Here is a 13438-nt window from a genome sequence, read left to right as displayed (position 1 = left end):
AGGTGCCAAATGTTAGTCACCCCCAAGTGATTGTAATGACTTACCTGAAACTCCAGGCCGGTGCTCCTATCAGCAGAAAACTGCACCAGCCTGGGGTTATTTCAGCGAGCACCACGGGCCACTTCTCTTCCGGAAGAGGATTGCTCTTTGGTACCATTTGGCACCCCCAAGTGGAATCTTTCCTTCTCCTTTAAGTGACATTCGCTCCGTGGTGCTCGCTGGAATACCTCTGGGCCGGTGCAGTTTTCTGCTGATAGGAGCAACGGCCTGGGGTTTCAGGTAAGTCATTACAATCACTTGGGGGTGCCTAACATTTGGCACCTCCAAGTTGTAAAGGACTTTCCTTTTCCTTTAACAAAGTTTCGCTCGGCAGAAAAATGCTAGCGAAAGTTCGTTAAGAGATGCACGTGCTGATGAATTTACACTAGCGAGCATTTGGCTTCTGAGACTCAACTTCGCATTTTAGTGAATTAGCACAGTGGTAGCGAATTAACGGCTGGTGAAGTGTGGCAAAGCCTTCGCAGGTGAAAATTGAAGTGAATTTGCCCTCAGGCATTTTTGACACAATAGCCCATGTTATCTTTTGGCGTAAAGTCTGCCATGACTGGATCATTATGTCCCAGATTAATCCAATTTGCCACCCAATTAGTACCTCCTTTTTCACCATTTTCCATGACTTTTTCTCTTGAGGAAGAACTAAAAATTCAAGTAGCTGTACATTTTACTTTCTTTTAACCCTTAGAACCATGGGTCTTGGGGATACACAGCAAGACATGGAGGCAGTGTCTAAATAAAGGTTTACATGTACAGAATTAATAAAACGATGTGTTGCTGGTGTGATCTTTAAATCTAATGTCTGTCTCTAGTTTGTCCTTGCATTCATTGGGAAGGATTATATTTGTAGTACCCCAAGGATCTAGCAGGTAATAACCTTCGTTTTCCTGGCAAAAGAAGTAGAAACTATAACGTCAGATGGGTACCTTGTATGATATTAGGAAGATTAGTCTTAGGCAGTGCTTCTTACTGCTGTATGGCATGAACCATGTTATTGCTCAGTGCAGTATTTTGCACTTGGTTTAGTTGCCCCTCAAAAAACCTGCATGGGAACAGCATGCAAATCTACCTGGGTCCTACTTGTTTTCTTTAGACCTTAGAGATCTGTGCCCTGCAGCTGAGTAATAAATGAAAAAGAAATATTTCTTCTAGATCCTGCAATAACAAGGAAGAAATATTTTCGGTATAGAGCTTTATAGCATAGCCATATACGCACAGATATTACGATTTTACGATATTCGGTGCCTGTATTGTGGCAGACGAGGTGATCGATATTGTCCATAGACGCATGTGGCAACAAGATCTAAAACGAGACACCATTATTTCTTATTGCTTTCAGATAAGGAGTGAAATCTGGCACACCGAGCGCTAATGCGCTGCATTTCGGACATCTGTACATTAGTCAGTTTAACAAGATGGAAGCACAAAGGGCAAGCGGATAATGTGTTAGAACAAGGGCAGAAAAGTCCCTTAGAAGTAAGGATACACCGATTCCTTCTAAACGGCCGAACCAAATCCGAATTTCCATATGCAAATTAAGGGCGGGAGGCATATTGTGTAACTTTTTGCCTCACAACAAGTAAAAAATGTTTCCCCCTTCCCATCCCTAATTTGCATATGCAAATTCGGATTCTGTTCTCAGCAAAATCTTTCTCGAAAGATTCTGGGGTTCGGCCGAATCCAAAATAGTTGATTTGTTGCATCCCTACTTAGAAGTTACAAACTGATTTATAGCTATTTGTATAGGTTTGTAACTCTCCGGGCCAGCAGGTCAGTGAGTCCTTTAAAGATTGAATAATTCAAGTACAAGTATGGGACCTGTTATCCAGAATGCTCGGGACCTTGGGTTTTCTGGATAAAGGGTCTTTCTACAATTTGGATCTTCATACATTAAGGGGATTATTTATCAAAATCCAGATTTTTCTGATTATTTTATTTAAAAAAAGTCAGACCAAACTAGAATCCACGATATGACCTTATTTATTATTAAAAAAATTAAAAATTTAATCTGATTGGGGAAAAACTTGATAAAATCAAGCGAAAATTCGAAATGTACGATTTTTTGGGTTTTTTTGCCTGAAAAAGCCTATAATAGTATATAATAGAATTTTCAGGCTAAATCCAGCGCAGACAACAGAAACTTCCAAATGGAATAGGGGCCTCACCCACTGACTTTGGATTTTCAGATTCAGACTTTTTGCAGTCTTGGCGTATAAGAAATGTTCAAAAATTCAAGTTTTTCTTGACTATTATAGCAAAAAAACACTCACTTTTCTAGGTGACTTTAATAAAGTCACCTAGAAAATAAACCCATTAAATAATTTTTTAAAATAAAATGTAAAAAATAAAATTTAATTACATAATTATATCTTAGTTGGGATCAAGTACAAGCTACTCTTTTATTATTACACAGAAAAAGGAAATAATTTTTACGAATTTGGATTATATGATTATAATGGAGTCTATGGGAGACGGCATTTCCGTAATTCCGAGCTTTCTGGATAACGGGTTTCCGGATAACGGATCCCATACCTGTACTAACAAATAAAAAAACAGACAAATGCAAAAAGTATTGTAGAATTGATACCTATATTGGCTAACAAGCACCAAACCCCCTTCAATGTTTTTTTATCGGTTACTTTTGCTACTGCTAACATGGTACCACAGTTTTAAGGTGGCCATACCACGAGCGGATCTCTCCCCTATATGCCCACTTTGAGGTGGGCGATATTGAACTGATCCGATCATGGGCCCTAGGGTCCCATGATCGGATCATAATAAAAGCGATATGGGCAGTTGGATTGCAAGACCGCATCAACGAACAGATGCACCCACGATCCAACGGGATTTTTAGCCCTGCCCGACTGACATCTGGCCAAAAGTCGGCCAGATATCGACCTGGGAAAGCCCGTTGGAGGGCCCCACAAACAGGCCAATAAGCTGCTGACTCGGTCTGGTGGTAGCTTTTATCGGCCCGTGTATGGCCACCTTTAGTTTTGTACTTATTCAAGTACTGAAACGAGGAAGGGCTGATAGCATCGCTATGCCTGGTGTGAGTGCTAATAAGTCCATAGTACAAACGCTTGAAGAACAGCAATTACAAAGCCTTTTACAGGGTGAAACCATTGTATGGTCAACAAAAACCAAGTTGTGGATATTTCAGATTTAAACAGCCGGAACCAATATTTGTTCTTAAGTAGTGTGCAAACTCAGAGAGATAAGACTTGGGTGGGTGGCCAATCCCTTACAGAATCAGCTAATTCCCCCACACCCTGTCACCTTCCTTAAATTGCAATGTAATGAGGAAAATATGGGTCAAAGGCAATGGAATTGACCATATTTACCATTAGCGATGAGCGAATCTGTCCCGTTTCGCTTCCCAAAAGAATTCTAGAAACTGCGGAAAAAGTCCAAGCAACAGCAAAAAAAATATGAAACATGTTTGTGAAGATTCTCATTCATCCAGGTCATGGTATATCTGTAGAAAAAAAGTCAAATCAACAGGACTTGCTGTGTTTTTCTTGAAGACGTTCCACCAGTCATCCGACCGGCTTTCTCAATTCAGAATAACTTGTAAATTATTCCCGAAAGATCTTATTTACAAGTCATTGGTGAAACGTCTACAAGAAAAAACACAGCAAGTCCAGTTTATTTGATTTATTGCTACAGATAATTCATGAAACACACAGAAGTCAAAAGGCGTCTAAAAAATTTTTACGTACAATTTGCTCATCGCTAATCACCATGCTTATTCTCCAAAACACAAGAAGTCATCAAGTTATGGGCTGGAGGCAAAGAGCAACAAGGGGCACAAAAACTGATGTTTGGGAAACTCAACTTGAGTGCTCTGCGTGGGGCAAGGCGAAATTTTGTACTTTGAACTATGCTCTGCACTTAGTAAATTTCCCGACAGTCTTTTTTTACACAATTACAGCATTACAGGTCAACACAAATATTTGTAAAAAATACAAACAAAAATTGTACAGAAAAAGTCTCGACAAAATCGTATGACAATTAGAATTGTACAACTTTTTTGAATTGTTGCTAGGGATGGGCAAATTTTTTCGCCTTGTTTCGCCCATATTCGTATGTAGTTGTGCGTCAAAAAACAAAAAGACATGTGTCCAAAAAATTTGGGGCGGCAAATTTTTGACGAAACGAAACGGGTCAAATTCGCCCATCCCTAAGTTGCGCAAAAAAAACCCCGAAACCCTCAAACATCCTAAAGGCAAAAAACATCTTCCAATTGTAAAATGGACCATATGCCATTGACTTTTACATGACTTTGACAGGTTTTATTTTAGCTGGAGCTTTTTTCGAATTCTTAGCAGCTTTGGAGCATAATAAATTTTGAAAAAAATTTGTTTTTTCCCCCCTATAAAAATGACAGTTTTCCCCTTAAACACTCAACAAAAAAAATTGAGGCTTAATAAATAGACCCCTAAATGTCACACAAAGTGACACTATGCGCATCATACAGACTAAGCATCGGAGGTGTATTATACAGCCTTCAATTGAATGGGATTTTGCAAGTGCAAGAAACAGAGAACTGGTGCCCAGTATGAAATAGACCACTGTACTGACAAGTTTGCACTTGCAACCACCATTATATCCAAATAGCAAATTATGCCCAAATTTAATTTCTTAATACATTTTTAAAAATACTCTGCATGTTAAAAACAGATCTAGCCATTAACTATAAAGCTAGGAATACTTGGAAGAATTGCAAGGTCACCAAACGAGTGAGTCTTTACACAATTTAACCGCCGGCATTTGTGCTGTGCCAGATTGGGATAATCTAATCCCAGGGTCGGACTTCGGGGGTTCTGGGACTGCACCACACCAGCCCCCCCCACCACCACCTTCCCAGCCACAAGGGCCCCTCTACCCAGCCTCAAATCCCCCTCTCCCCCCCAGCGCACACCTGTTTTATGTGCAATTATTTATGTAATAGGGCGATGGGGTAGGTCAGGAGCACCGTCCGTTTAGAGCAGGTCTGGGCTGACCTGGAGGGCTGGGGCCCACTGTGTTTTTTCCCCCGGTGTACTGCCAGCCCAGTCCGATGCTGTCTAATCCTGAGCCCATCAGACCAGTGGATTGGATAGGGAGACCCATCAGCAGAGGACCGAATGAGCTTGTCAATGTAGTCCTTCCACTGTATTTTCAAACCTGTTCAATATACTGGTTGGGTGGGCCATCGTATGGGCTAAACATATCTCCAGCCACCTTAAAGGGGATCTAAATCTAAAATGCTTTTGAGCTCAATGGAGGCAACCCTAAGCTTCAGTGAATAAAATGCACATGCACAATGTTGCTGTGACACTCTTGGCCTTCAAACAAAGCTGCTAAATAAAAGTCTCTGAAGTTCTGAAGTTCTTAGAGAAGCCTCACGATCATGACTAAGTTTTATGAGTTTTATGAGTTATGATTCTGTTTAATTTGCTTTGAATCCCAACACTTTCTGCAGGATTTGAATTTGGATGAATCCTCACAGCTTGGATTTGGTTTGGCAGAAGCCAAAAAGTCATGGTAATTTAAAGCTCAAGACAACTGAACCCAAAAATGCTGAAATGGGTGCGTTTCTAGTCGGCACTGCTGATACACTACACTGGGCTCAAAACCATTGGCCTGAGTTGGGGAGAATTACCAATATCTTGTAGGTATAGACCCTTCTGGCCATGGTATATAGAGAAAACATTGGCATTACATGCAATGGAGAAAAGTGTTACTGCAGCTGAGTACCTCTGTAACATACCTCCCAACATCTGAAATATGGAAAGAGGGACAAAAAGATCTTGAGAGCCTAGTGCTCATGCCTATTTCATGGCCAGACCTCCAAATTACCATGTCCATTGTACAAAATTTGGTAGGTTATGAAAATTTTGAACACATTTCTGTGGGTTTTAGTGCCATGTTTTATGTGTTATAACAGTTTTGATAATTAAGCTGAAATTTCCCTTTAAAGCTGCGAGTCTCCATTTCCCCAAGAGAAAAAATGGGACTGCGGGCTGAGCTGTCAAAATCAGGACCCAATACTGAACTGAATCCGAATTTGCATATGCAATTAGTGGTGGGAAGGGGAAACCATTTTTTACTTCCTTGTTTTGTGACAAAAAGTCACGCAACTTCCCTCCCAGCCCCTAATTTGCATATGCAAATTAGGATTGATTCGGCCTGGCAGAAGGATTCGGAAGATAAAGGCATAATCCTGAACAGAATACTGGGTTCAGTGCATCCCTAATACCCTCCCCCATACACTTCATGGTAAATAGGTATGTACAGCACCTTTTCCCTTCATCATTGTTATGTTTTAAACCAGCCCAGGGCTGAGGCACATTGGGAAATTTTGTTTTTGTTTGATTTTTATCTTGTCCAACAATCATTATCGTCCAAATCATTATCATTGGACCCCCTTCCTGGATGAAGGGATTGGATTACACCCCTCCCCTCTTCACTCTCTGAAGACAATCGAGTCTCCAAAAATGTTTCTTTATTTCACGAGTTACTGGTTGGAAGGTACCAGGATTTCCCACTTGTGCCCCAGTGTTTTTTGTTTTGTATTATGAGATTTTTTCTGCATAACAGATCCTTTACCTGTAGCTTGTGTTCGGAGATGTTAGGTTTGTATCTGCCATCAGTTTTCTCCAAAATCACATGCCTGAAATCTGACCAATGACATTGCCCCAATCCACGGTATTATTAATCTATACAGAAGTACATTGTTACAAAGAAGAAACCATAGACACAGTAGCTTTTCAATGGTAATGGGCCTAGTTATACAGTCTATATACCTGCACATCCGAAGTGCCAGCCAATACTGAGTATAGGTCAACCAACCTATCTGACCAAATTTCTGGGGCAACGTTGATATCTATCAGTCTACATAGTCTATCCATCTACGTACACACACAAATGTACAAATACATATATATATAGAGAGAGAGAGAGAGAGAGAGAGAGAGAGAGAGAGAGAGAGAGAGAGAGAGAGAGAGCTGTATTAAAAGGGGCAGAGATTCAATGGAGGAGGGGGTCATTCTTCCACTGTATAGAGCACTTGCAAGGCCCCATCTAGAATATGCCGTACAGTTTTGGTCTCCATCACTCAAACAGGACATTATTGTATTAGAGAGGGTACAGAAAAGGGCAACTAAGCTGGTAAAGGGAAAATCTTAGCCATGAGGAAAGACTGGCCAAATTGGGGATGTTCACGCTGGAGAAGAGGCGCTTAAGGGGTGATATGATAACTATGTATAAATATATAAGGGGATCATATAATAATCTCTCTAATGATTTATTTACCAGTAGGTCTTTCCAGCTGACACAAGGTCACCCATTCCGATTAGAAGAAAAGAGGTTCCGGCTAAATATTGGGAAGGTGTTTGTTACAGTGAGAGCTGTGAAGATGTGGAATTGTCTCCCTGAATCAGTGGTACAGGCTGATACATTAGATAGGTATAAGAAGGGGTTGGATGGTGTTTAGCAAGTGAGGGAATACAGGGATATGGGAGATAGCTCATAGTACAAGTTGATCCAGGGACTGGTCCCATTGCCATTTTGGAGTCAGGAAGGAATTTTTCCCCCTCTGAGGCAAATTGGAGAGGCTTCAAATGGGTTTTTTTGCCTTCCTGATGGTTGAACTTGATCAACAAATGTCTTTTTTCAACCTAACTTACTACGTTACTATGTATTTAAAGCGACATGCTAAAAATCATTTTCACTGTCATACTAAGATGCAATAAATCCATACTGGTTCCACAAGAGTTAAATCTGCAAAGAAGCAGCGCCAGGCACATCGTTGTAAGAAAGAAAACAAAACAAAAAAACAGACCAACAAAATTCTCAGTGATTCTCCATGATAAAGCATATCTGCATTTTTACCAAGGGCACGTGCTAAGTTGCAGAGCTGACAGTGATTTTCCCCCTGCAAACTCCTCACTGTCACTTTCCATGTCTGGAAATAGATACCAGGCCCAGCAGCATTGGGGCAGAAGATGTAGGGGATCATATATTGCATATATTATATATCTTGCTCTTGATGGTTGCTGCTCCATTCTCTCTGGCCTAGCTGTCGAACAAACAGCTCATACGGTTTTAATTTGCAAGATGGTGGGGGATATCGCCCCGTTTTAATCCGATTGCATTCTCGCATCATGTTTTCTTCTTGCCTTTATTTATATGGTTTAAGCAAGTGCAGCGTCATTATGAAAAGGATGGAGCCTTAGAAAGCAAAAACCTCCGGTTTCACATATTTGTGGGTGTTAGGAAACGGCATGCACACAAACAGTCGCCGGCACATCCACATGGCCCAGGTGCATTGTACAGATCCGTCGCTCTTGGTCATCGGAATCTGGGAATAAATCATCAGGGTCTCTCTGCAATCAAAGCCCATAGACAGAAAAGGAGAGCTGCAAGCCAAGGCTGAGAACACGAGGTCGCATTAAGCACCTTTACCTCTGCACCATGTGCTCGCGCGGCCTACGTTTGGATGGAACGTTATTCATTCCACAGCAAATATAACAATAATATGCATTTGCCCGTCGAAATTGAGTCGACAGTAAATAGTTTTACTTTCATTATCTACCATGGCAGCCAGCCATACCATAATAATGTATTTACAGATATATATATATCATCCATGCTTCATATATAGCCACACATACATTGAACCTTACAGTATATTCTATCAAAGGCTTCTATATTTAAAAGAATAAGCCCGGCCAGATCATTACGAGGGGGAATACGCAGTCATTCTTTTATAAAGTTACAATCAAAATACGGGGGGGGTTTTAGGTCGGATGGGGAACATTCGATATTTTAGCAGAATTCCAGAATAATAAGAGAAAGCTTTATGGGATGCTTCTTAATGAAACAGGCTTGGTTAATGCTGCCAAATACGACGGTGCACTCCAATCTAAAAGCAAAACACAATTCTATAAAAAAATCGAATGAACGCAGTGGAAGAATGTAGGAAAACAAACATCCGCTAGCTCTTGTTTTTGGCATCTTTACCTGCAGAATCAGTGGGGCAGCATCAGCACGCTCGTGGGAATTATCCTAACGGATTGATACTCACCAAGAGATGCCCCGGTTCCCCAGCTATAGGTGCATCCTATAATCCATTGGAAAAGGATAAGTGAGGTGCGTAGATGTTATAAATCCCCAACGTTAAGGCAGTAGATGAGTTTCCATGTGCTCGGAGCACGCGCTCAGCACAGTGGAAGGTTCTGCTGTCGGACTGCTGTGACGTCAAGAATAAACAGAGAAACACACACACACCCCCTTCTTACAGTGGCACGTTCATGGCTCCTGTGAGCTGATGGGATGCTGCATTATAGGCACACACTATTCAGAGCGCGAAGGGGGGGGATATTTCCGACACACGCCAACTTTGAATGACCGTGACCATGGCAGTGCAGGACAGGTTTCAGTGAATGCAGAGCTGCGGCAGAGCTCTCCCTCGTGCGGTGCAGGCTGCAGCTAACTCTCCTGACACACACGTTGCTGTGGGAGTGGAGGAGGGGAGGTGTGGGGAAGTGAACAGTAGCCTATGCACACTATGTCTATGGCCTGAGCTGCTGGGGGAGGCATCCGGCTGAATTCCTCCCACCTTGGGCTTTTTCTGTCTGACTGACAGTAAATGTATAATGCATGCCATATCAGAGATCCTACATACAAACCATGCGCTTAAAGGGGTTAGTCGCCTTTAAATTAACTCTGAGTATGATGTAGAGAGGGATATTCTGAGACAATCTGCAATTGGTTTTCATTTTTTATTATTTGTGGTTTTTGAGATATTTCGCCTTTTTATTCAGCAGCTCTCCAGTTTGCATTTCGGCCATCTGGGTGCCAAATTCCCCTAGCAAACCATTTGAATTTGGTTTGAATAAGAGACGGGAACATGAATAGGAGAGACAATAACTATAAAGGTGTAGCCTTACAGAGCATTTGTTTTTTTAGATGGGGTCAGTGACCGCCCATTTGAAAGCTGGAAAGAGTCAGAAGAAGAAGGCAAATAATTAAAAAAAAACTATAGAAAATAAATAATGAAGACATATTGACATACTAAAAGTTAACTTAAAGGTGAACTTAGCTATGAGGAAAGACTTTTTTCAGTTCAGTTGGTTTCAGACAGTTCTATTGGCGACAGTTTTTCTAATATTGAAGTGTAAAGTTTAGTTTTTCACCTTCTAAGGGTAAGGCCAGACGAGGATATTCGGGGAGATTTTGTCGCCTGGCGACTTATCGCCACGTCTTTTGAGCGACTATCTCCCCGATCTGCCTCAGCCTCTTTTCCCCATAGGCTACAGCGCAAAATCGCCTGCGCTAATGCACACGCAGTGATGCGTTTTCAATAGTTGCCCAAAGTTGCCTCAGTGAGGCAACTTTGGGCGACTATTGAAAACGCATTGCCGCGTGTGCATTAGCGCAGACGACTTTTCATTCTAGCCTATGGGGAAACAACGCTGAGGCAGTTCGGGGAGATAGTCGCGCAAAAGACGTGGCGATAAGTCGCCAGGCGACAAAATCTCCCCGAATCTCCTCGTCTGGCCTTACCCTAAGAGTCAGGGCACACGCTCAGATTCTGGGAGATTAGTTGCCCGGCAAAAAATCTCCTCTTCTTCAGGGCGACAAATCTCCTCTTCTTCAGGGCGACAAATCTCCTCTTTTTCAGGGCGACAAATCTCCTCTACTTCAGGGCGACTAATCTCCCCGAACTGCCTCCCTCCGGCGATTCACATTCTAGCCGGCGGGAGGCAGTTCGGGGAGCAATTCGTTTTCAGAAGTTGCCCTAAGTTTCCACGTGAGGCAACTTTGGGCAACTTCGGAAAACGAATCGCTCCGTGTGCCATCCCGCCGGCAATTTACATTGTAGCCGGCGGGAGGCAGTTAGGAGAGATTAGTCGCCGCGAAGAAGAGGAGATTTGTCGCGGGCGACTAATCTTCCTGAATCTGAGCGTGTGCCCTGACCCTAAAGCAGCTCTGGGTGGGGAGTGGGTCGCCGGTTTTTACTTTTCTAAATTGATCCATTTGGACATATACACACATCCCATTCCAGTCATTTATGAGAAACAAAGCACCCATTAAACACCCCTATGGGGTTATAATAACAATGATTTTATCTCCTTGAAATGCACATTAAATCAATATTGATTAAGAAATAATGCTACAATCTATGGTTTTCTGTACATTCCCTGAATTCTATGTCACCGTGGAAATGCAAGGTAATAAAAAATGGTAGCTTTGATATCATCATACTTCATAGATCATAAATCTATGGTGCATATCAAGATCATGGTGCATATCAAGAACAGACCTAAATTGGCTTAACCTATGATTAAGACAGTTAAAACGCTTATATACACCATGTTACATACTCAAAGTCTAAAGGAATTGGTTTTCATGGCTGTATCTGAAGCCTCCGGAGGGAAAATATCCATCCTTATATCTTTCTAAATCACAATATTTTTTGGAAACACATCAAAGAATCAGAATGAATACCAAGTCTCCCTCTGTCTATGGATTGTCTTTTTTGGATAAAGGATCTGGGAGCTTACTGTGCTATTGTGTTGACATTTTCTCGGGATGAAGCCTGCCAAAAAGACATATTTCCTGGGTTCTGTTGGGAGCAAGGTTTATAAATGTGAAGTCAGCTCAGGTTCCTGCGCTCTGCAGGATGAACTGTAACTTCTTGTGGGTATCTGAGTACATTCCAAGGACATCTGCTTCTTGTCTCTTGCATAATATAAAAATGTAAGTCATCCTACAATGAAAAGAAATAACAATGATAACTAAATTAAGATGTTTTGAGCTGCCAGGAAAGTAATCTTGAGAAATACAGCCATGAATAAGGAACTTCTGGCTTGTACATTATGTAAACACGGCACTTAACTGTTGTACCTGGACCCTAATTTCCCTCTGAGGAAACAGGTGCTTCCTGAGTCCCCGATTCTCCCGGTGCGTGTACCATGGTTCCCTGGTGCTATGGAATTCTCCTAATACCACCGCCCAACTGGTTGTCCCTCTCTTCCCGGCACACTTTTGTTGAAAAGGAAGTACACAACTCCATAAAACAGACAATCAGGGTTATGGATCAAGAGGTACTAAGGCACAATAAGTGAAAACGACTTCATCTTCTCCTCCAATTGAACTTTGCCTTCGTTTCTCTTCATGTGTAACCATGGATGTGACTTTGTACTACTGGTCTTTACCACTGGTGGCTATTGATAGTACTTTTCTTTGACAAAAGAATGGGTTTCAGGTGTACATTCGAGCTCTTCAACATGCCATACCTTCTAGATCAGTGGTCCCCAACCAGTGGCTTATGAGTAACATGTTGCTCACCAACCCCTTGGATGTTGCTCCCAGTGGCCTCAAAGCAGGTGATTATTTTTAAATTTCTGGCTTAGAGGTAAGTTTTGGTTGTATAAAAACCAGGTATAGTGCCAAACAGAGCCTCCTGTAATCTGCCATTCGATATAGGGGCCACCAAATAGTCAATCACATCCCTTATTTGGCACCCACAGCTAGTGATGAGCGAATTTATTCGTCAGCCATAAATTCGCAGTGAAATTCCGAATTTCGCCATATGCAAATTTTTTCACAAAACTACTGCGAAAATTTGCAGCGGGAAAATTCACAGAGAAAAAAGCCCATAAGAAAAAACGCCCATTGACTTTAATGGATTAGGAGAAAAAGTTGCCATAAGGAAAAAATGCCCATTGACTTTAATGCATTAGGAGAAAAAAGTGGCCGTTAGAAAAAATGCCCATTGACTTTAATGCATTAGGAGAAAAAAGTGGCCGTAAGAAAAAAATGTCCATTGACTAATGCATTAGGACAAAAAAACTCGCCATAAGAAAAAAGGCCCATTGACTTTACTACATTAGGAAAAAAAAGTTGCCATAAGAAAAATTGCCCATTAACTTTAAAGTGGACCTGTCATCCAGACACAAAAATCGGTATAATAAAAGTCCTTTTCAAATTAAACATAAAATCCAATTTCTATTTTTTATTAAAGCATTCATAGCTGCTGTAAACTCATTTAAAGATCTCAGATGTCAATCAAATATTGTCTGCCCCTCCTCTATTCCATGGGCATAGAGACAGGGCAGACAATTACTTTCACTTTCCATTCAGCACTTCCTACATGTCACTGCTCTCCCCACATTCCCACGTTCTCTTTACCATTTAATTGTGTAGCCAGGACATGGGAATGGACATCAGGCCCCCCATTCTGGTGCACAAACAAGATTCTGAGATGACACAAGGCTTGTCTTAATAACAGTGTCCACAAAATGGCTCCTGCCTGCTTGTTATAATTATGACTTCCCAGACTGAAGGAAGCACAATTCAAATAATTTATACAGTGTAATTAATGTTCATT

General features: G+C 41.5%; 1 long non-coding RNA gene across 5 annotated transcripts in view; it reads right to left on the bottom strand.

Moving 5' to 3' along the window:
- The window catches only part of LOC108695380, a 171881-nt gene extending 162309 nt beyond the window's left edge, over positions 1 to 9572 (bottom strand). The window contains exon 1 of one of the 5 annotated variants that reach the window (XR_005962323.1): positions 9128 to 9572. This is a non-coding gene — a long non-coding RNA (uncharacterized LOC108695380). Of the gene's footprint in view, positions 1 to 9063; positions 9087 to 9127 lie in introns of those variants that run through there. The other 4 variants (XR_005962325.1, XR_005962324.1, XR_001932131.2 and 1 more) reach the window with 4 other exon arrangements.
- Between the last annotated feature and the right edge of the window lie 3866 nt (positions 9573 to 13438).

Source organism: Xenopus laevis, chromosome 6S (genome assembly GCF_017654675.1).
Source record: "Xenopus laevis strain J_2021 chromosome 6S, Xenopus_laevis_v10.1, whole genome shotgun sequence".
Lineage (NCBI taxonomy): Eukaryota > Metazoa > Chordata > Amphibia > Anura > Pipidae > Xenopus > Xenopus laevis.
The sequence above is the reverse complement of the archived record's forward strand: the minus strand, read 5'-3'. Positions and strand labels throughout refer to the sequence as shown.